The sequence below is a fragment of the Anas acuta genome, chromosome 9, assembly GCF_963932015.1.
Source record: "Anas acuta chromosome 9, bAnaAcu1.1, whole genome shotgun sequence".
In the NCBI taxonomy this organism is placed as follows: Eukaryota; Metazoa; Chordata; class Aves; order Anseriformes; family Anatidae; genus Anas; species Anas acuta.
In genome coordinates, this window is record NC_088987.1 from 5,076,182 (window position 1) to 5,096,822 (window position 20,641).

General features: G+C 51.2%; 1 protein-coding gene and 1 long non-coding RNA gene across 6 annotated transcripts in view; one reads left to right on the forward strand and one right to left on the reverse strand.

The window, feature by feature from the left end:
- Positions 1-20,641, reverse strand: part of TNIK (TRAF2 and NCK interacting kinase) — a 140,720-nt gene that overhangs the window by 87,922 nt on the left and 32,157 nt on the right. The window lies entirely within an intron of this gene.
- LOC137861342 (uncharacterized) lies at positions 4,571-6,360 on the forward strand. Its single transcript, XR_011099553.1, has 2 exons — positions 4,571-5,130; positions 5,371-6,360. It is a non-coding gene; the product is annotated as an uncharacterized lncRNA (long non-coding RNA).

Here is a 20,641-nt window from a genome sequence, read left to right on the forward strand (position 1 = left end):
CTCTGCCACGTGGAGACAACAGCAAATGGGCTAGATTAACACCACAGCAAACTCAGGGCCACTTCGTGGGTACCCTGACAGCATCCTGACCCGCAGGGGGCTGTGCCACCATCACCGTTCCTATAGGATCCGGCTTTCAAGGCTCCCCCAGGACAGACGTCGGGGTGCCTTTCGGGCAGGCTGACCCAGGTGAAACTCCGGCTCACCACAAGGCCACCACAAACCCTTCCTGGCTACCGAACGACACGGGCATCGCCGTGGTTAACACTCTCAGCAGCGATGTGGCCGAGCAGTGCAGCCCCTGGCAGTGCCGGCAGCAGAGGAGATGATGCAGGAGTCCCAGCTCGTCGCGCTGCCTACAAGCTGTGAGCGCCGGCACTTCGAACAAAGGAGGCACATGAGCAATCCCAGACAAAAGAATGAGCCCTCATCAAAACTTCTGACACGCCAATCTCCGAATTGGCTCAGGTACAGGTGCTGCAAGTCTCTCTCTTTTTTCTCTTCTTTTCTTTTTTAAGCTCTTCACATTTTGTTTCCCTCCTCCAGGTTCCCAAATTCCTGCAGTCAGAGATGAGCTGAAGAATTCCCTGAAGGCTGCGGCTCCCGGTATCTTTCGGATCAAGAAGAAGCAGAGATGGCAATAATTGAGCTGCTGTCTGCCCTGCACGCACTCCCCAAAACTGCTGCAGTGTCTTCCCTGGTCCCTCCAGGGTCTCAAAGCACAAACGTGGACAGACCAGGCATGGGATGCAGCAAACAAATCCCTGCAGATAAATGGCAATAGAGGGGGAACAAAGCGCCTCCGTGTCGCTGCAGAGCTGCCTGGAGAGATCAGTCACTGCTGCTGAGCTCCCCTGAGCCAAGCCAGGCTGCCTCCCGCAGGAAAGGCTGACGGGGAGGTGGGTTTTGTGGTCGTGGAGGAGAGTTGTTGGGAGCAGGAGCTTGCAGCAGCATCTGCAGCCTGGGGAGAGCTCCTTACCCGTGCCTGTGGCATGCAGCAGCCTCCTGTGTTCTCAGCTGTCCTGAAATGCTGGGCCCGGCCCTCCCGAAAAGGCTTACGCTGATGATAAATGAGGGTCACCCTCACAGGCCTGTGTCACGTGCAGATGGGGACAGGGGAAGAGCCTTCAGTAAGTGCCTCTAAAACCTGCCTCAATAAAGCATCAGCAGAGCACAGCGCTGTGCGTTAATGTAAACGTGTCCCAGTTCTGCTGCACACCACGTCAGGAAGCAGGAATGAAAAACTCCTGATGTGACAACACAGAAGCGGATCTTTGTCTCCCCTGAAACTCTTGGGCAGCCAGAAACCACTTCGAGGAAACGCGGAACCATTTCTCCCTCTGAAAGCTTAACGAATAGGTCAAAAACGCAGCCTTGTCCTTCCAAACAAGGGAAGCTCCACGTTTCCTGAACAATTCCACGCAAACCAAGCTAAGTTTGGTTTATTAGAGAGATGAGTGCCTCGTAAAGTGCAAACACTGAGTTAGAAACCTACAGGCCAACCTTCCTGCAGAAAGCCAGCCTGGCCCCGCGTCACCAGCCTGCTGGCTTGGAGAGCTGCTGTTGAACAAGTGAGTGAACAAAGCAGTTCTCCTGGAGACAGGCTGGGCCCTCCTCATCACAAGCAGCCCAGGGTGGCTCCCCGGGACAGGTGGCACCCCAAGACACCCGGCTGGCACCCCGAGACACCCGTCTGGCACTATGGGGCCGGGGCTGTGAGCACCTCTTCCCCGCTCAGCACGTCGCGAGGCTGGGAGGAAGAAAACCAAAGGCAACACAAAGCCTCGTGGAGTAGACGGTAGGAAGAGCAGTCGCTCCTCTCCCTCCTCCCCCAGACCCATTATTTATATAAAGTCCCTAAAAATACCAGTTCGGGCTTCCTGCAGCGTAGCACTGACAGCTGCTTTTCTCCGGCTCTCGAAGCCCCGCGAGCCCCCGCTTCCTCCCATTCCTTGCTGCCTTCCTGCCCCGTCCCCCTTTTTTGCTCCTAGTTTCCCCTCTCCTGTTTATTTTCATTCTTTCCATCTTCCTCCCCTTCTTGCGCTCAGCTTTTCCCGTTTCCTCCCCCCTGCAGCTCCCCGCCGGCACCGTGGGCCGGGCTGTGGGGTCCCACGGAGGAGAGGGACGTGCCCCAAGGACGGGCACGAGGGGCTCTGCAAGGCTGCCCCAGCCAGAGCACGAAACCCTCACGGAGCAAATTCCTCCTCTCCCCACCCCTGCTTCTCCTACTGTGGAACCCAGGCACAAAAGAAATGAAAATGAGAATAGCAAAAAGCAGCTAAAAGCATGCACAGGAACATGGGGTGATTCAGCAAGGTGGCAGCACGCCTAACGTAGGGAATGGCAAGCGGACAAACGGCAACTCCAAGGCTGCAAATCATCCTGTCCTGTAAAAGAATAGATGCACTCCTAATAAAGGGCAAAAAGGTGGGCTGAGAACATCTCCTGGTATGAAATAACGTGTGTGGTACTCGGCACTGCTGTCACACACTGTCACACAACCCCCTCCTCTCACCATATAGGCAAACGTAAAGATTCCCATTTTTCAGGGAACTCGCTTGTTACTGCAGTGAGAGAATCTGAATTTAATTAGGGGAGTACTCGATCAACCGAGGGACATAAATACAAAGAAACCCAGGTTTATCAGTGCTGGTGCTTGCAGAATTGCTGGGGGAGAAAAATATAAGGCAGGTGAATAGCACGGTCCTGGTTTGCTCTTCGAAAAAAAAGGTGGTGACCAAGTAACTGCAACTCGAGAGCTTCTGGAAACAGCTCGTGGGACAGCTCAGGAGCTGGGTTTGTTGGGGAGAGCCTGGTTGTGAGGTAACTATGGTTAAAAATGATGGATCTCCCTTTGGCCAGCCTCAAGGGAAGAACTTTCTGCCCCCAATTCTGCTCTCAGGTCGGGTTTACAGCACCGATGTCTCATTTTCACCCATGTATGAGGAAAGTTGGGATCACCACGTGTAGAAGTGCACATTTTGGGGGGGTGGCTCAGGACATGGTCAGAGACCCAAATCCAGCAACCTCCACTCTACTTCACCCTCCTAAGCCCACAGATAACACCAACCCAAGACCCTGCCATGGGATGTTAGAGGTGAGGGACAAGACGGGAGCAGCAGGCTCATGAAAACGCTGCTCCTTCCACGTTTGGGGTTCCCAGGTTCAGAGCTGGCTTAGAGCAGCAGGAGTATTCAATATTCACGCTTTAATGCCTGGATAAAGGTTTGGCCGAGAGTTTAATTGCGCAAAGTGACTAACAAGGAGCTGGGGAACTATTTGGAGATTAACTAAGTGATTTAGCGCCATGAAAGGGCAAGTTGTAATTTTAGGATTAGAAATCCATATTTTGGCCATCAAAAACTTGCAGAAGAAAAGGGCCAGGAACAGCAGCACAACTCAAGGAACCAGCAGGGCGAGTGAAGAACCAGAGCCCCGTGCCGAGAAACTTTTAAAAAAAAACACATTTGGAAAAGAAAAAATCATCCTGCCAGAAATACCACCTTGTGTTCTGCGACAAAGGGCCCTGAACTTCCCTCTGCGGCAAACCCAAACCCCAGCCCTGAGAGGAGCAAGCACAGAGCTCCTCCGTACGGCTATCCGTGATACCCTTTGGTACACAGACACATTTACTACATGTATTTCTAAGAGCTGAATCAGCACGGCACATCCTACCTTGTTTCCATCACTCCCATTACAGATGCTGGCTCATCAGGCTAACCCCCCGAGGGGTCACGGGGTGAACTTTGCTAAAATTGGAGCTATTTAAGCAGAAAAATGGTCCTCTTGCTGCCCGCAGCATCCAGGGCATTCTCTGAAGCTACGTTAAGCACAATATTTATCTTACCAGGCTCTCAGTGCTCTGTGTCTTGAGATTTTTTAGCATCCAGTTAGAGAGGATTTTGCAGGCCCATAAAAAGAAAAAAAATCCACAGTGAAGTGGAAACAATTTATGGGCATATTTTGCATTTAATTTGCTTCATTTTTCCTCCTTCCTTCCTCTTTCGATCCAGTTATTCCTCTTGCCCCCGCCCAGCCTCACCCCTTCCAGTTTAGGTTGCTTCCAATTTGCAAAGTTCGAAACAAACAAACTCAGACTGAAAATACACAGCCAAGCCTTCAATGCTGCAGAGGTTAAAAATAGGCTTTAAACCCGCTAATGTCAGCATCAGCATAAAAGAAAGGACACCCTGACAGCTCTAATTATTACATTCTCTTGTTTTGCACTTCTGAAGAGCAGCAATTAAATCTCGGCTTGGGCTTATAAGGAAAAAGTAAGTGCTCTGCACCTGCAGAACCGATGCTATTCCATCGGAGGCTTTCAGCTCCCCAAAGCACATTATCCAGGGCAGGCTGCAGAACAAACCGCGGCCGGCGAAGAGCTCGCTGCTACCTCCCTGCTCTAGCAACCGAGTTATTTTGCAGCCAGTTCACAGGGAAGAACACTAAGAATGGAAACATCTCCTCTCGCTTTGCTCTATGTATTTATTTAAGCGAAAGCTCACCATTTCTGGACAAAACGCTCGCAGACCGCGTCCGTCTGCAATGCCTGAAACTGCCATATGGCGATAAGAGCATTTTGCTCAGAACCGTTTTTATTGCAGCAGCCCCTGGGGACCTGAACTAGGTCACTTTCCCATCAAGGCTCACTACAAACCGTTAAATAAGTGGTGCGAGCGGGGCCCTTTCAGCACCTTTCAGAAAAGAGCTGTTTTGTTGATTAGAAAGGTAAAGAGAGGCAAGCAGCACGGTTTATGAAACCTATTTTCCGTGACTCATAAATATTAATTCTTTGATGTTCAATAATCTAATTGAGTTTAGTGTTTGCAGCTGTTCCCTCATCAGCAACGGTAACGAGGGTCTCATTTATTCTGATTACCTGGCTTTGGGAAAGCTGCTGGCAGTACCCACCCCGAGACCTCTGCTCCTTGTCACACCTGGCTGGGCTCAGCCTGGAGCTCTCTGTGCCCTGGGGCAGGGGAGGGGCTCACCCACCGACCTGGAGGGTGCAGCAGCCTCACCTCCTTGGGAAATTGGCCTTCATGCTCAATTCCAGGCTTGTACCGAGTAAAGATGGGTTGGAAAAAAAACAAAACCACCCACAAATGTTCCTTTCAGCAACAACAAAAGGTAAAAAGGCAAATCCTGAAGCATTTCACTAAAAAGCCCTGGGCAGTGAGGTTGGGGAGCTCAGGCCAGGTGCACCCAGCCCACAAGGACAGGGGTCAGCGGGGTGGCACTTGTGTGCCCCGGGTTCAAGAGGCACGTGCTCCAAGCAGCTAAGTGAGAGCAAAGCCAGGCCTCTCCATGGAAAATAAATGTTTAATCTGCATGAAAGTGTATTCATTTTTTTTTTCTAATGTAAACCAGTCCTGACCAAGAGCGCTTGACCAGCCGCTGGGTGACTCAGTGGGAATTCAGTCCGCGCAGCAAGGGCAGGCACCATCTGGGGAGCCAGGAGAAGAAAGGCGCAGTGTTTCCATAAAGCCAGTGGAAAAAAAATAGAGCTGGGAACATTCTTCTGGCAGAAAGCATTCCCTCCTGGAAGCGAAACGCTGATAGCCAAGGAGAAAGCCGAGCTCACAGAGCCAGCGCTCCCCTCCCAGGGCCACCTGCAAGTCGTCCTGGGCGGGAGCAGCGCGGGGCCACCAGCACCACTGTCCCAACGCTGTCCCAGCACCCACCAACACCTTCCCAGTGACCTCGGTGGTGACCCAAGGCCCTCAGATGTCCTTATGGGGGTAGATTAAATCCCTCAGTCCTGCCCCGAGGCAGGGGATGCTGCAGGAGGGGATCCGTTCCCCCTAACAGCCCCGCCGCCCTGGCACGGAGCCTGTCTGAGGCAGGCAGCACTCTGCTGGCAGCATTTTCTGCCCTGCTTCATGTATTTTCCTCATCTTTTTCAGCACTGAGGAAAGGACCAAGTGTGCCCTAGTACCCAGGAGGCTTTCCCAGCTCCACCAGTTGTTGCAGCAGGAGACTTTTCCTCTCTCCAAACCTGGCTTTTCTTCTGCCCACGCCTCATCACGGCTACAAGCACAGCTTCCAAGTACTTTGCTTACTATGTACTACAAATATTACATAGGAAAGCCACCTCTATTCCAGGCATTTTAAATTTACTCCTAATTTTACAACTTTAAAACTTTCAGTGCCACTTATCAGTCTGGGAAAGAACGAATTATCTCTCACCGAGCTCACTGTGCTGTACAAAAATGCTGCAGCCCTCTGTTGCTGCCTCATAACGGAGCACAATGATGTGATAACGCCCTTGTAGGGTACTTCATCATGGCAATACCATCACCTGAGATAACTCCCGGGTGTGCTTCTGGTGCATGTCTTTACCCCGAGCCAGGATTTTATCTGCGGGCTGTGGGGGTCGAGCACAGAGCGGCATAGCTGGAGGTGTGCGTCACGCACGGCCCCTCTCCTGGGAAAGCCTCGAATTCCTCACAGCAAGCCAGCTCTTTGCCATCGCTGCTCCGAGCTGCTGCTGGGCTGCAGGGGTGAGAGGAAACTGCGAGCAGAAACACCAGGAGCTGCTTTGGGCATGACACCGTGTGCTTGGCCAGCTCATCCACAGATTTGTGTGGTGCCCAGCGAAGTGCTGAGCACCCCAATGCAAACACAGCTGGCGGAATTTGGCCCCGAACAATGCGAAGTAGCTCTGACTTGCACATTTTTCTGGGTGTGAAACATCTGCTTTATTTTTTAAGCCTGGTGTTTGCTCTGACAGAGCTCCTCTAATACTCCTGAAATACCTTTCATTCCCAAGGGCTGTGGCACAGGAGCCTCGTGTGCCCGACGCACTTACCGGCTCCAGGTGGATCTCTTGTGCGGTGAGACAGGGCTGGAAGTTACACGAGGCCTGAAGGATGTTCTTTTTTTGGCAGGGCTCAGGAGCCGGCTCAGCACATTCCCATATTCTGCTCCGTCTAAAAATAATAAACCCTGAAAGGAGCAGCCGAGATGCTCCGTGCTCAGCACGCCCAGCGGACTGCCGCAGCCCAGCTGCGAGGCAGAGGGGACAGGCACTGCCCACCACCCTCATGCCCTGGAAACCCCACTTTGGGGTGATTTGGGTCTGTTTGGGGCCGAGCATCACCACCTTTGCCTGGTCTCAGTCCCAGACATGGTAAGGAGGGGATGAAACCTGTAATCCCACTGCAAGCCACAGACCATAACCATTTTCCTCCATTTTGGGGCCACGCTGGTTGCCAACACGCACGCTGTGGGTGCTGCCAGCTGTGGGTTTGGGCCCCATACAGTCCCTCTGTTAGGAGGGAGGCCCTCCTCCTCCTCCTCCTGGCCTTCCCGTTTGGATGCCGTCCCTCAGAAAGCCACCCTTGGCACCTCCAGCTCAAACTCCAGCTCCCCGAGCTGCCCTGTCTGCCGGGGCACAGCCGTGGGCAGCGAAAGCTGTGCACAAACCGCTGCAGCGAGGAGAAAAATAAAATAAAACCAATAAAAACAAGGGCTATCAAATTGTAATGCTGTTATAGCAGTGACTGTATCTGAATTCCAGGAGGCATTCTTCCATCTAGGAGCCTCATCGTCTGCCCACGACTTCTCCATCTGCTGCCGCAGTACAGGTACAGCCCGGCCCTGCTGCTACCACTGGTGGCGAGGAAGGGATGGCTCCCTCCTTCAGGGGGCTGTAAGAGCAGCTATCCCACTCCTGGTCCCTTCTGTCCGTCTGTTTTTTGCAAATCAAAGCCTGTGATCACCTTCCGCACGCTGCCGGCATCAGGGTCGGGGCTGCTGACACGCGTGTGCCAGAAGCTGCCCGGCTGGGAGCCCCGCTCTGAATTAGCTCCTTCCCGCGGCCTCAGGCGGCCCGTTAACCTCATTACCTCAAATGCCCCCTCTGTGACCGGGGATAGCAGCGCTCCCTGAGCTGCCTCAGAAGGGGAGGGGGCTTGTGAAGATTAGTTAAGATCTGCTGGTTAATTAGCGGGTGAAGCGTTGAGCTACAGAGCCACGGTGTATCAGGGCAGCCCTGATATTCAGTTATCTGACTACGCCCTGCAGCAAGGAAACCCCAAAAGCTCAGTTTTCCACAAAGGCTTCTCAAGACTGTTGTTCAATTGCTTAAATGGCAAAAAAAAGAGTCACAAGGACTCACTACTGAAAGCCCTTTCAGAAAGATGCCCAGTTCCTTACCAAACCACTGCAGCCCAGTCAGCCTAAACGCATCAGCGTGGCACAAAATGAATCAGCTCAGGAAATGCCAGGAGCTCCTCTGTCCCCAGCCACAAAGGCGAGGCCAGATTCTGCTCCAGACAGAAGAAAAACACTGGATAATGGGACACGGAGCAGAGCAGTCACTGGCCACAAGGTAGAAGAAAAATGAAGACAACCTGCCAGATCTGCTCGTCTCACCGACACAGAAGCAGAGATGCTGTTCTTATCGTGCCGCTGTGCAGCAATGCCCCACTTCCCTCCTTCCCACTGCCTCGCAGAGCACACAGAGCGCTCCGCCAGGAGTAAATTATTTAGGATCTCATCTCAGCGAGTCACTTACACTTATTTGCGGGGAGCAACGCGGCTCTCCCTGGGATTTAAGCTAACAGCGAGGAAATGGTGCCTCGGCAACTCCAGCTCCAGCAGACGCACAGAGGAAGGGCACCGCACACCACCACACTCCTGGCGTGGCTGCTTTCATTGAGGGCAAGGTGAATAACAGAAAGCACAGGGTCAAAGCACAGCATCTGCTTGCCCAACTGGGGTCTTTTTAAAGCTCCAGACCCACAGGTAAGAGCCTGGCAGAGCCCCCAGCGGCACTGCTGGAGGCCCGCATATCCCTGAAACATTTATCAGGATGGTTTCAAGTCTCAGGCACGTGAACCCTGCATGGAAAAGCCCGTGCTAGGAGCTGGCAGCCCCGGCAGGCAGCACACAACCTGATACCCTGACCCCGACTCGGTCTGCCTTGTAGGTGAATCAAAGGGGTGCTGTAATTAATAAGACCACAGCGCGATCAGATCAACCCCAGCCTCCTGCGAAACACAACTTTCACCTCTCCAGGCTGTAGGCACCTCTCGCCAGTGCAACCCAACTCACCCGGGGCTATAGAGCACTGAGACAGGGGGAAAAAAATGTGAGAGCTGTCAGGAAATTCAGATCTCCAGCCATCAAAATGAGGCTGTAATTCTTTTCAAGAAACGCTTTCTCAAGAACCAGTCTGAGAATTAAAAATAGCTGCCAAGTTCACCTAGCTCCATCCCCTTATCCTTTTATCTTCCTCAGCGCTAAGTCTAGGCGTGGAGTCCGGCTCAGCGAGCAGGCGCTGGAGCTGCCCCCAATCCTCCCAGGCCACGCAGGGCTCCTGCAGGGGCACGGCTGGGCCCAGGAGGGACATCTGCAGGAGTGGCTTGCTTGAAAGAGGGAGTTCTCTGCAATCCTTTCCGCTTTTACATCTGTCTCAAAGGTGTATATGCTAAGGAGGTAAAGATTAGATGCATTTTGAGTCCAGAAAAGTATATAATTTTTTAAAGAATCCACTGTTACAGCCGAAGAAACCTGTGTGTGTGCTTTGTGCTTTGTTCTCCACCATCACTGGAGCCTGGTGGCCAACAAACCCATGCTGAAGAAGTGTATTTTTAAAACCTGCACTTGGTGAGGTTTTGGCAACATTTCCTTTTTCGTCCAGACCTTATCGCAATTATTTTTCTGTTTCTGCTCAAGACCAGCTTATCACAACAGTTTCTATCAGGAATTAACCCCCCAGACAATTTTTGGAAGTGAAGCGATGCCGTGGCAGAACTGCTGTGTCCTGGGAGAGAGAATCCTCACAAAGCTCACAGTTCGAGCACCAGCTGCATGAATGGGAGTGATAAAAAATAAAAAGAACCCCTCCAAGGCTTTATGTTCAGATGGTAGCCACCCAGCACCAGAAGCCCTTCGACAACACGTGCAGCAGGTCAGCTCTCAGCCACTACTACAGACAGCTACACTGGGCTGATTTCCCTGGCACCTGGCTGCTTCCACGCACACCCATTATTACCCACCGTAGCCCTACTGAAGATGTACATTTAAGACAATTCCTTTTTCATCTCCTCTTCTGTTACAAGTAACAATCCCCAAGTGTTTTAGGACAGTTGGTGCCCATTAGAGTTGAAGGCGAAGGGCAGCCGATCGTGACCTGGCGTTGCTCCAGGCTCCCATTGCCTCCCCTTCCCATGACCCAGTTCCAGGCGGTGCAACTGCATTACAGCTCCCACTGATCCCCTTGGGGTTTCTTGCTCAGCTTTTGCTGGCGAAGCAACGGAAGGGGTCATCCGTCTTTGGTGGGAGTGCTGAGGCAGCTTTGTACCTGCTGAAGAGTGAAGCTTATCTCCTTGGAGCTCCCTGCTAGTAGCCAGCAGCCAGACAGCAAAAATACCCTGGAACTGCTAAAAAAAAAAGGAAGTGTGACAAACAAGATGCGTTCCTCGATACACGGAGCACCATCCCAATCTGTGCTCCCAAGGCTCAGAGCAAGGGCTGCCAGTACAGGCTGCTGACAACATTTTATGTTATCTCTCCGCTGCAGTCCACGCGAGCATCCATCACCGAGATGCTGATGATGTGCTGAAGGACAGACGTTTATTGTCCGCAGCAGATACCCACCACAGCTGAAGCTTCTGTAATTACTGTTTCTTAAGAGAAAATGAAAGATTTATTACGCGCATAATACTCAATGAAGGTCTTTTCTTGAGCAGAAGAGTGGTTTGCTTACAGGCCTCCGTCTGTAGGTCACATTGTATTACCCACGATAAAGCAGTTTAATTTTTTCCAGCTGTGATTTTGGTAGTGTGGGGCTGCTCCAGCTGTAATTAAAAGCACAGAGGCTACTGGTACGCTGCTGTGCCTTCCCCAGGCACCCTGGCACAGAGGTACCAGCGAGGACTCTCACTTCCTACCCAGACAGTTGCAGGCTGTATTTCTTCAAATTATGAAACCGTAGGTAGGGAGGATTTATGTTCTGTTGTTGGCTAAAGGTCCGCAGCTGAGATCAAAGCAGTTAGCTGTAGCTGCAAAGAGAAGGTTGCAAAACACATCCTAATTTATCAGTGGGGATTTTGTTCCCTCGTAAAGTATGTACCATCCACAGCAGGCAGATGAGGCAGGAAGGCAGGACAAAAAAAATCATCAATCATTAGAGAAGCTACCCTTACTCACAGATTTGCTGTTTTAGCTACGTTAGAAATCCTAAACACAAGATAAAATCTCCAGTCTGTGTCATTATGTGCAAGTTTTCAATGAAGAACAGCACATGCACACACCACATTGCAGGATCCCCCAACTTTTCTTCCTTCTCTCCATCCTTTTCTTCCAACCAGCTTCTTGCTAAAGCTGCGACCAGACAGCTCCAAACCGGCAGAAACGCCAGGAGGACAGCCAGCCCCAGCCAGCAGCAGAACGTGGCAGAGGAGGACCACAAGATCCCAAAACCACAGACCAAAGGCAGACAAACTCTGCTGGGAAACAAAGCCCATCAGGTGAGAGCGAGCACCCACAGGGCCTGATGGAAGCGCAGCAGACCTGCTGCTGCTCAAAAGCTTCACACCAAGCACAAGGACACACAGTGCCATCCTCCTGCAGCTCTCGTTTTACAAACTGAGCCCCCAGGCGCAGGATGAGGGGCACCACTCAGAGCATTCGCCTTCTATTACAGCCGGCGGACGTTTAGCCCCCAGTTTCCTCTTCCTTCTTTCCTAGCAGAAGGACATCCTCCCTCCACGCAACAAGTCGTGTTGAAAGAAGTTGCTGCAAGCTATAACCGAATGGTCCAACAAGCTCACAGAGCTGTGCCCCCTTGTTTACGCTCCTGAATCCTAATTACTGGATTTAATTCCCGGTTCAGAGGCCCAGGAGGCACCCAGCCACCGCACCAGCAGTGGAGGCGGAGACCTACCTCCGGGTTATAACACCCACTGTGTCATTAAAGCCCTCCGCTGTCATCCCTACAGCGTGGAAATGAATCCTAACCTTACAAAAAGGGATAGGAACGAGCAGCACAGCCAGCCCTGAGCGCTGCCGGTGATGGGCATCAAGCACAGAGCCTCTGTCCTCGCTGCCCCCATTCATCAGCAGCCTCTGCTGCTCCAACCCATCCCTCCTGCTCGCCGAGGTTCGCTGCATGACGTCCTGGATGCTGGCCAAGCCTCTTGAAGAATGAGTTACTGTGCTGGGGCTCTCACTCCCCCTCCCAGCACGACCTGAAGCCACACTCTGATTCACGTGCCTGCTGCTGCAGAGCCTCGCCAGACCTCCTGCCTCGGACCAGGCACATCTGCCCCCAGCCCCAGCTGAGGAGCAACAGCCCCACTGTGATACGCACCGGGACGCTGCACATCTCTGGGGTTTGTTTGCCATCACAGCAGCCCCCTTGTTCAGCCTGGTTTTCCCTTCAGGAATGTGGGTGCTTGTTCTGGTGGCGATGTATCCATGATATTTCTGTGACACCAGGGGTGTGCGTGTGTACCCTGTTAGCTCACCTTGTGGAAGTCCTCCTAAAGTCATCTAACATCTGCCACGCTGACTCATTCCGGGGTCTCACAGCCACATGCATGTGGTTATCCCACCCACGTTACCCACTGGCCTTGGGCTGCTGTGCTCCACGTCAGACAGACTTGGTAATGAGCATTTCGTGTTACAAATAAACAATTCTTAGGATTGTGTGGCTACGAAGCAGAGGGGCTGCGCTCTGCCCTCACTGCAGCTATCGAGTTGGAAGGACTTGCACCAAGCCCAGAAGCCTCAGGCAGCCAGGAGCTGTTACCCCCAGCTCCGGTCCCACACCGTGCACGACTGTCCACAAGCCGTGGTGTTTGCTGAGAGCTTTTGCAAAGCTCTAAGGGGAAAAAAAAATAAAAAAATGTGTTTGGCTGCACTTACCAAGGGGAGGGGGGACAAAACCACAGCACGGAGGTTACCTGAAGCCTCCGAGGCACAAACCTCCACAGCAGGACTGCGCCCAGCCAGGTGTGCCACATCAACGGCCCCGGGACAGCGAGGGCATTCAGCACGGATCGGCCGAGAACCCCCACATCCCTGCCCCCGGCTGTTCCAGTAACATGAACGCAGTGTTGCTCCCACCTTCCCAAATACTTGGCTATTCAGCGCCCGAAGCCACCAGCTTCCCCCTGCCCCATCCTCAGGGGTTTCTGGGAAGCAACACGCTGCTGCGGGAGTCCCACGCTGCCAAAACTAACAAGAGGGGGCCAAACTATTGCTGGCTCGATAAATGCAACCCAGGTACAAACAGCAAACTCCAGCCTTCTCCCAGGACTGCAACAGGCTGCTGCATTCCTGCTACAGCCTCCACAAATGCCTCGGCACAGCTGGGTCCCTGCTCCTCCTCTGCGTGCAGGAGCCCAAACCTATAAAACAAGCATCCAAATGATTTTTATTTGTGCTTCTTCCTGGATAATCGAAGTGAATCACGTAAATGAGGGGCACTGCAGGGCAATCCACCTGCTTGCACAGTCACCACGACACCACTTGGATCCTTCATGGAAGTTGTAAGAAGAATTTAGGTGTTGCGTCAATGTTTTGGACTGGCCTGAATTCCCATTTGTGAACATAATATGGGAACTTGGTTATTGCTTAAGCAGTTCTCTAATGAAGAAGAATAAAATAATAAACAGGGCAAAGAGAAAGTGCATCCATCACATCTTTGACAACCTCAATCACGTAGGCTAAAAGGGCGAGAATAAAGAACAGCATTTGCCCTTTCTACCCAAGCCTAGCATTAAAAAGGCAGGATATATTCCTGCCTACAAGACTCTATGAATGAAAAACTGGCAGAGTCAATAAAATGTGAAGTAAACCTAATTCATTTTTACTATATGACCTACTTTCAGCAGGTTTTGATTCACATGAGCGGCTAGAGCTTCAAGGTGGTGATTCTGCAAGGTCTGTTCATTAAAGTCACTCTGTTCTTTATGGCTTTCAGCTCCAAGGGATAACAAAACACATTTCTGCTATAGGCATTCTGCAAAAGGGACCCATTGGCACAAATCTCGCAGCAACCTGGGAAGAAAAGGCCATGAATGCAAATGCCAGCCCAGAGCCAAAGGAAGATCTGAATGAAGGAAGTTAATTGCTTTAGGTAACGCAGCCTTGCTGTCTTCCCAAGCCTGCTCCATCTCTCCCCAGAGCTGGGCAGGGATGGGGGTGATGGTCCCCATCACAATTCAGCAGTCACCCAGCCACCACGCACCCCAGGTGGGTGCAAGGAGGAGAAGCAGGACCCCAGCATGGGGGCAGCTGTGCTGGCAGAAATAACCCCTCTGCCTCCCCACACCGTGCTCCCTCCTAGCCGACCGCTCTTGGGTAATTTATACAGCCCTGACGGCTTGAAAATGACTTTCCTCCCCCCTCTGGTCTCCAGAGAAAAAAAGGAATTTGAAATAATCTGCTGGCTTTCTGTTCTCCATCACACTCAACTGGTGCTGGAGCAGCAATGGGGAGTGATTCTTACACAAAACACTGCGGGATTTTCTGCTTCCCCTCCAGCACCACCTCCCCGTCCCCGTAGCAGCATCGATGGCAGCGTCTGCTCCTCCACCACCATGCCCAGAACCCACCCAGACCCCACCAGCTGCCCAAAAGAGGAGGATGCCTTCTTCTCCATATGTTCATCCCTGCCTTATGCACCTATGCAGTCTTGTTAGAGAAAAACCTGTCATTTCGTCTCCTGGCCATGTGGCAGCCAAACAAACCTCCAGTAAAATAAAGAGGAGAACAGCTTGAATCAGGCTCATAGGCACAAAAACTCCCACAGCGTTTACCCTTAGACACCCAAGCAGCCCCACCTGATTTCAGAAGGGCTGTCCATACACTTAGGAGCATGTAAATCACTAACACGGATGACATGGTGCTAGCAGTCATTAAATAACCACAACGCGTGTGGCAGAGGTGGTCTCATTCCTGAGGGAATCCCAAGCTGGGTGCCTCACCACAGCCCCAAATTCCTAAAAGTGCAGGGAGCTCAAGTTAACAGTGGCTGCAAGCAGATAGCTTGTTCTGTTCAAAATAAATACGTGTTTTGATAATCTTGACAGGCCAACCCTAACACTGGGGTAGTGCTCAAGGCAGGGCCCGTACCAGGCTTCTCTCCCAAGCCACTGCAGTGACCTGGCTGAAACACAGCCCTTGCACCCATGCTGCTCTGCATGGCTGCTCTGCAGCGGGACAGAAGTTGCTTGCAGGCCTTTCAGGAAGGAAGAAGTCTGCCAAAATATCAGCAGTTAGGAAATAAGCAGCTCATTTTTGTGCTTTCGAGTCGCGGCCTAGCAGACGAGGGCCCGGTCACCTCAGCAGGCCTTGCCCATCAGCAGGCCCACAAAGGGCACTCCCACATTGCTCGGGGAGCACAAGTCCTTGGCCTCAGGCCACCGGGCAGAGGCAGGGAAAGGCATTTTGTTGAGAAAGGGGAGATTGGAAGAGCTCTCGTTATCTGTCCTCAGGAGCCGGCAGGGAAACAAGCAGCTCCTGCTACGGAGAAAACATTACAAACAAAGAAAGCAGAGCCCCGGAATGGAGAACGAAGCACAAGACCAGTGCACATCTCCAAGATTGTTATTGCAAGTACACACACATCCTGGGACGAGATTAAAAGCAAAGCAAACAAAAAATAAATATAAAATAAAATGTCATGTTCTTTCTGCCGGGATACCAGGAAACCATCATATTGAATGGGGGGTTGTAAGAGCTTTCTTCCCCCATCATCAAAGCAAAGGATCTTGGAGAAAATGTCCTTCCTGCAAACAGGGGAAAAATCATTTCCATGGAAACTTTCAAACCAGGTTGAGCCTGGAGACTGAAGCAGTAAACCCTGGAAAGCTCAGCTGAATAAAACAGCGTGCAGTGCTCAGCTGGAGCTGAAACTTGACCTTCAAGCCTGGCCCGGCTAACACTAGCCCTGTCAGATAGGAGATAAAATGAAAGCAAGAAGTCCTGCCTCGTGCCTTGGTGTTGTGATGGACACAAACACCCCTGGGTGCCAGCAGCCAGCACGATTAAGACTTCATAGTATGCAGCTACACGGCTGTGTACCACCCGTATTTTGAATGTAGCTGGGGATTATTCACAAGGAAGCTGCTTGTCACCTCACAGCGATCGTGAAGAGGCCGTGGAACAGGCTGCAGAATACTTCCCCAGCTTCCCTCAAAAATACTTAAATCTATCCAATTTCTCTATTTTAAGGCCTTCTTTGGGACTTTTTCCAAAAGGCACAAAAATAATCAGTTACAACAAAAGCACTTCTCAAAAGAGGGAAGCGTAAATGCAGCAAGCACAGCATCAGTGCTTCTACAAACTGGCAACAAGGACGGGCGGCACGAGCAGCAGGAGGATCTGTCCTGCCCGGCTCTGGGCACCCTCCTCAGCACCACCGCTGTCACCCCCACACCCCACAGAGGAGAACATCTCTGCAGGGGCTTGGACCTGACCAAACACCGGCGGCGATGCTGCAGCGCTGCGTGCACATCAGGAGAGGAGCAGCATGAGTCACGGCACTGCGCCAGCGCTGCCCCTGCCCTCCTGCCTCCCATTTATCAAGCCCTCCCTTTTCTTTAGAAAAAAATATATAAATAAATTTTTCTCTTTCCCCTCCCTTTTTCAGCTTGCGGTTTCTCTGCTAGCTGAAGTTTCTTCTGCTCAAGGGGATGGGGAGCGAAAGCTGGTGGGGATGCTGCCCCACGGCCACCGGGGCTGCAGCCCCAGGATGTCACAAGGCCTCGTTATTTTCCACTCACTTGGTCGTAGGAACTCCTTTAAGGAGGCTTGATAGTTCTCGTAGAGCTGCAGTAAAGCAGCAGGTTTTAGTGTTTGATTCATGACACTGACCCAGGCTCTAAAAGCCTCTAATTTTTCCATTATCTCCCAGCCAAAGCCTGCCTGATGTCTCAAACCTCGCTAGTGGGTTCCTTTGTGCACTAACCTCTGGCACGGGTTTAAGACATTCTTTTTCTTGTCATTTCACCTTAATTATTATAGATTTTTTTATTAAATCAAGCTCACAGAGCCAGCAAGACTAAATGCCCCTGCTGTGGCTCTCCAGCTGGTAGCTGTGGGAACACAAACACATCCCGTGGAGGAGGCAAGCAGGTTCAAGGCATTCCTCCCAAGGCACCACAGCTCCCCCAGATCCCTGTGGCACAAGATCGATCTTCAGGACCAGGTTTGAAGCAGCAGCTTGGTCTGATCACTTCTTAAAAGTATCCCCCTGATTCTGTTAAATGTGATTTAATTCCTCAGCTGAGCCCAAACTGAGGGGTTTTGAGCAAAATAACATTTGTTAGCGTCCCCCTATCCTGCATTCAAGTAGGCTTCTCCAGCCTCTGCTGCTTAAGGCAAACCGATGTCTGTAACACCTCAAACCTTGCAGTGACCACAGACAGATCTTGCCACCAAAAGGGCCTCTCTCCTTGGCACTACCCCATATTTGCAGCACCAAGATTTCTTTAGAGGGTGGAGCACTGGAAAGCTCGCTCCCCCCAGACAGGGGGGCAAAGGCCATGCCTCCTCAATCCTGAATGCTGAACTGAAGACGTGCTGAGGCTTCTTTTTTCAGTAGCTGTTTCTCCTTAATATGGACCCTGAAGCCAGCTTCTCCTTCCCTGGGGACTCAAGGTCAACTAGATCTTGGGGGAGATGGAAGGGGTCTATTAAAGGACGGTTTGTGCCTGGGACATGGATCCCAGGTGAATGCAGTCATCTGGATACTTCAGTAAATTACCAGGCGCTTACCTGAACATACTCTGCAATCCTCACATCCCTTAGCCTGTTTGTTAAATACATCGTTTTCTACTTCAGCAGTGCCTCTGCTTTCTCCTCCTGGGGAATCTGCTTTCTTTCATGGTCTTTGCTGCGCTTCCATTCCTTTCGCTAGGATCGGCAGTACATCTTGTGGTGGCCCCTAATGGTGGGCATCAATAAAACATGACCGGCCTTCCAAGTCCTTTGTTTTCCAGTCAAACATATATTTGCTTTCTCCCTTTCCGCACTGCTCTCCTCTAAGCCCCGGCCCAGCTGGGGAACCTCTCCATTACTGCAGCTCGGCTGACATCAGTTAGATGGATGTTGTGGGAGCCGTCACCCCGGAGAGCCGCCTCCCTCCTCCATCATCCTGAGGTGCTCATCTATTACAAACATTTTCCTTCACAGCCCGGTGGCTGCTCTAACAAAACATCAACGGCCCTACCCAATGCACTGTATTTGCTACCCGTTTTTAGGCGCCTCAGCTTCGTGCAGTTTTATGAGAAGCCTTCGTACCCATTAAGGCCTGTAAGAACGAGTGCCAATGGCCTTTTGTAGGTTAATCCACAAGAGATCAAGAGAGTGCACGACATTCTGTCTATTCAAATTACTCATTTTACAGTATAATAGTATGAATATTAATATTGTCCATTGAAAAAGTGTGTTAATTAGGACGTTGGCAGATTCCTGGACCACTGCCACCCAAAGTATGCACTTGGGGTACGTGACTATTCAAGCAGAGGTCCCAAATCGCCGTCGAACTCCTCCAGCCTGCTAACAACAGCAAAGCACGCAATTCTGCTGCGAGAGCCAAACAGCCAAAATAATTAATGAGGGAAGGACCTACAGAGGGTTAACATTACTTATTTTTCCTCTACTAATGTCAGTTATTTCCCTTCCTAGAAAAACAGTATTTAACCAGACCCAAAATAATTTGCATAGCGCACATGTGCTAGCTGCTGGGAGGTTTTTAAGCAAACAGCACAAATGTCTCATTAATAACTAAGTGCCAGGAAATCCAGAAAGAATTTTGCACCAGAATCCTGAAAACCATAGTAGCTTGTTCTTCTGCTGCTTGCTTTAGGCTATAAACAGCCACTGTGCTCCTTTGATAAAACTGGTTTGAGTGGGGCAGCAGCTGGAGAAGGCGAGGTTTGCTCCGTACCAGAAGGATGAACACCTGGGAGGTCGTTGTACTCCATATCCCGTATTTTTCTGCAGGTAAAGCTTCCACAAGCTCAGCATCAGGCCTGGTGACTGGTACATTAATAGCACACAGATAATCTTTAAAAGATGCGATATTCCCCCCTTCCAGCTTCTGTGTCTATTTTTATCCAACAGCTAGGGTGCACAATCTTAAGTGCAGTCTGCTGAGCTCAAGGTTAATCATCATTTTCTGCTAGCAAAATGAAAGGTCAGCTCTGTACCAGGCACCAGCGAGGTCTCCAGCCACCCGGGGGTTTACAGACCTGAGGACTCCAGCACCAGCTCGTGTCTTGCCACATAGGAGGAGAGCCTATGCACGAGCAACCCCAGCACACCGCCCGCAGCTCCCAGAACACTTGAGATCTGCAAACGTGTTTGTCTTCCATGTAAGAAACCCTAGACTCCTTGGATGTTTTTGCAAGACAGAGATTTGCATTGAGGAGCCCAATTTGAATGGAAAGCCGCAGGTTTTGCTTGGTTGCGGTGATTTCCCTATGCAGACGAGAAGCGCCAGGTCCTGATGTGTACATGGACCTCCCCTGCTCTGCTTCAGGGGAGGTATTGTCCTTTGGGGTCACTCTCAGTTGGGAATATGAAGACAGCTTTCCACATCTGAAGCTACTTCCGTGGCTATAAGGGGTCGAGTCCTTCTCCTCAGAGGGGCTGCCAAAATGTATTTTCACAAACTGGCATTTCTCAGCACGGTGGGACTGACAGCACTTCCAGTATCTCCCTCTTCACAATATTAAGAAATGCAACTTTTGGCTCGTATCCACCAGCTAAGAGATCCAGTTTCTCTTAGGAACTCACTGCAGGATCTCTAGCAAAGCTCTCTGCCCCCATTACTGCGGCAGACACTTGCAAACATCTGCCAAGACATGAGGACTTCATTCTCAGAAGCTCTCAGCGCCCTGACCCGCGGGGTATGTCAGCAGAAGGAAGAGGCCTGGCAGCACAGCTGAAGGTCAGCTCCTTTCTGCCTCTACTTAAACTGGGGCATCTAAAATTAGAGCAGGCTGCGAGCGTGGATGACCAGGGCCTGCAATTCGGGGCAGCAGGAGACACCATGAGCACACGTGCATGGGGTGAGAGGTGCAAAACCAAAGGATTTAGAGCCGCTGAAGATCATCAGCTGGAGGCGGCTACAGAAACCTGGAATAATTCCCCAGGTTACCGAGCTCTTTGGTGCTTAAATCTCCTCCTTGCAAGAGTTATCGCCTGTCACCCACCAAAAGCTAATCCTCTTTTTTTCTGACTTTGCCTCTATCTTCTCTCCGCCCAGCCCCCAGCTCCGTATGAGTGCAGAGCACCTTTAATCTTCATTTCAGATGCACTTTCCACGATGTTGCAGATGCGTTATCTGCAGCTGACAGTATTCACCACCTATTTCTCCTTAAAGGACACTGCTTGACCTTGTAACAGCTTCCATGCCTCTAGTTTTAGACGCTGAGCATTTCTATTTGAATGGATCACAAGTAATCACTCTTCTGTATCCATTATTAGCAGAGAACCAGCTACCCAGAGAGCTGCTGCTTTGTGGTGGTGTTTTTTTTTTTTCCTCCAAATGCAGCATTTTTCCCAGGCAGAGACGTATTATGGCAATTCAGACACTGACAACTGTGTAAATCACACCCAGGCAAAAGTTATTGATGACCTCATTCCGGCAAGGTATTATATGATCAGACTG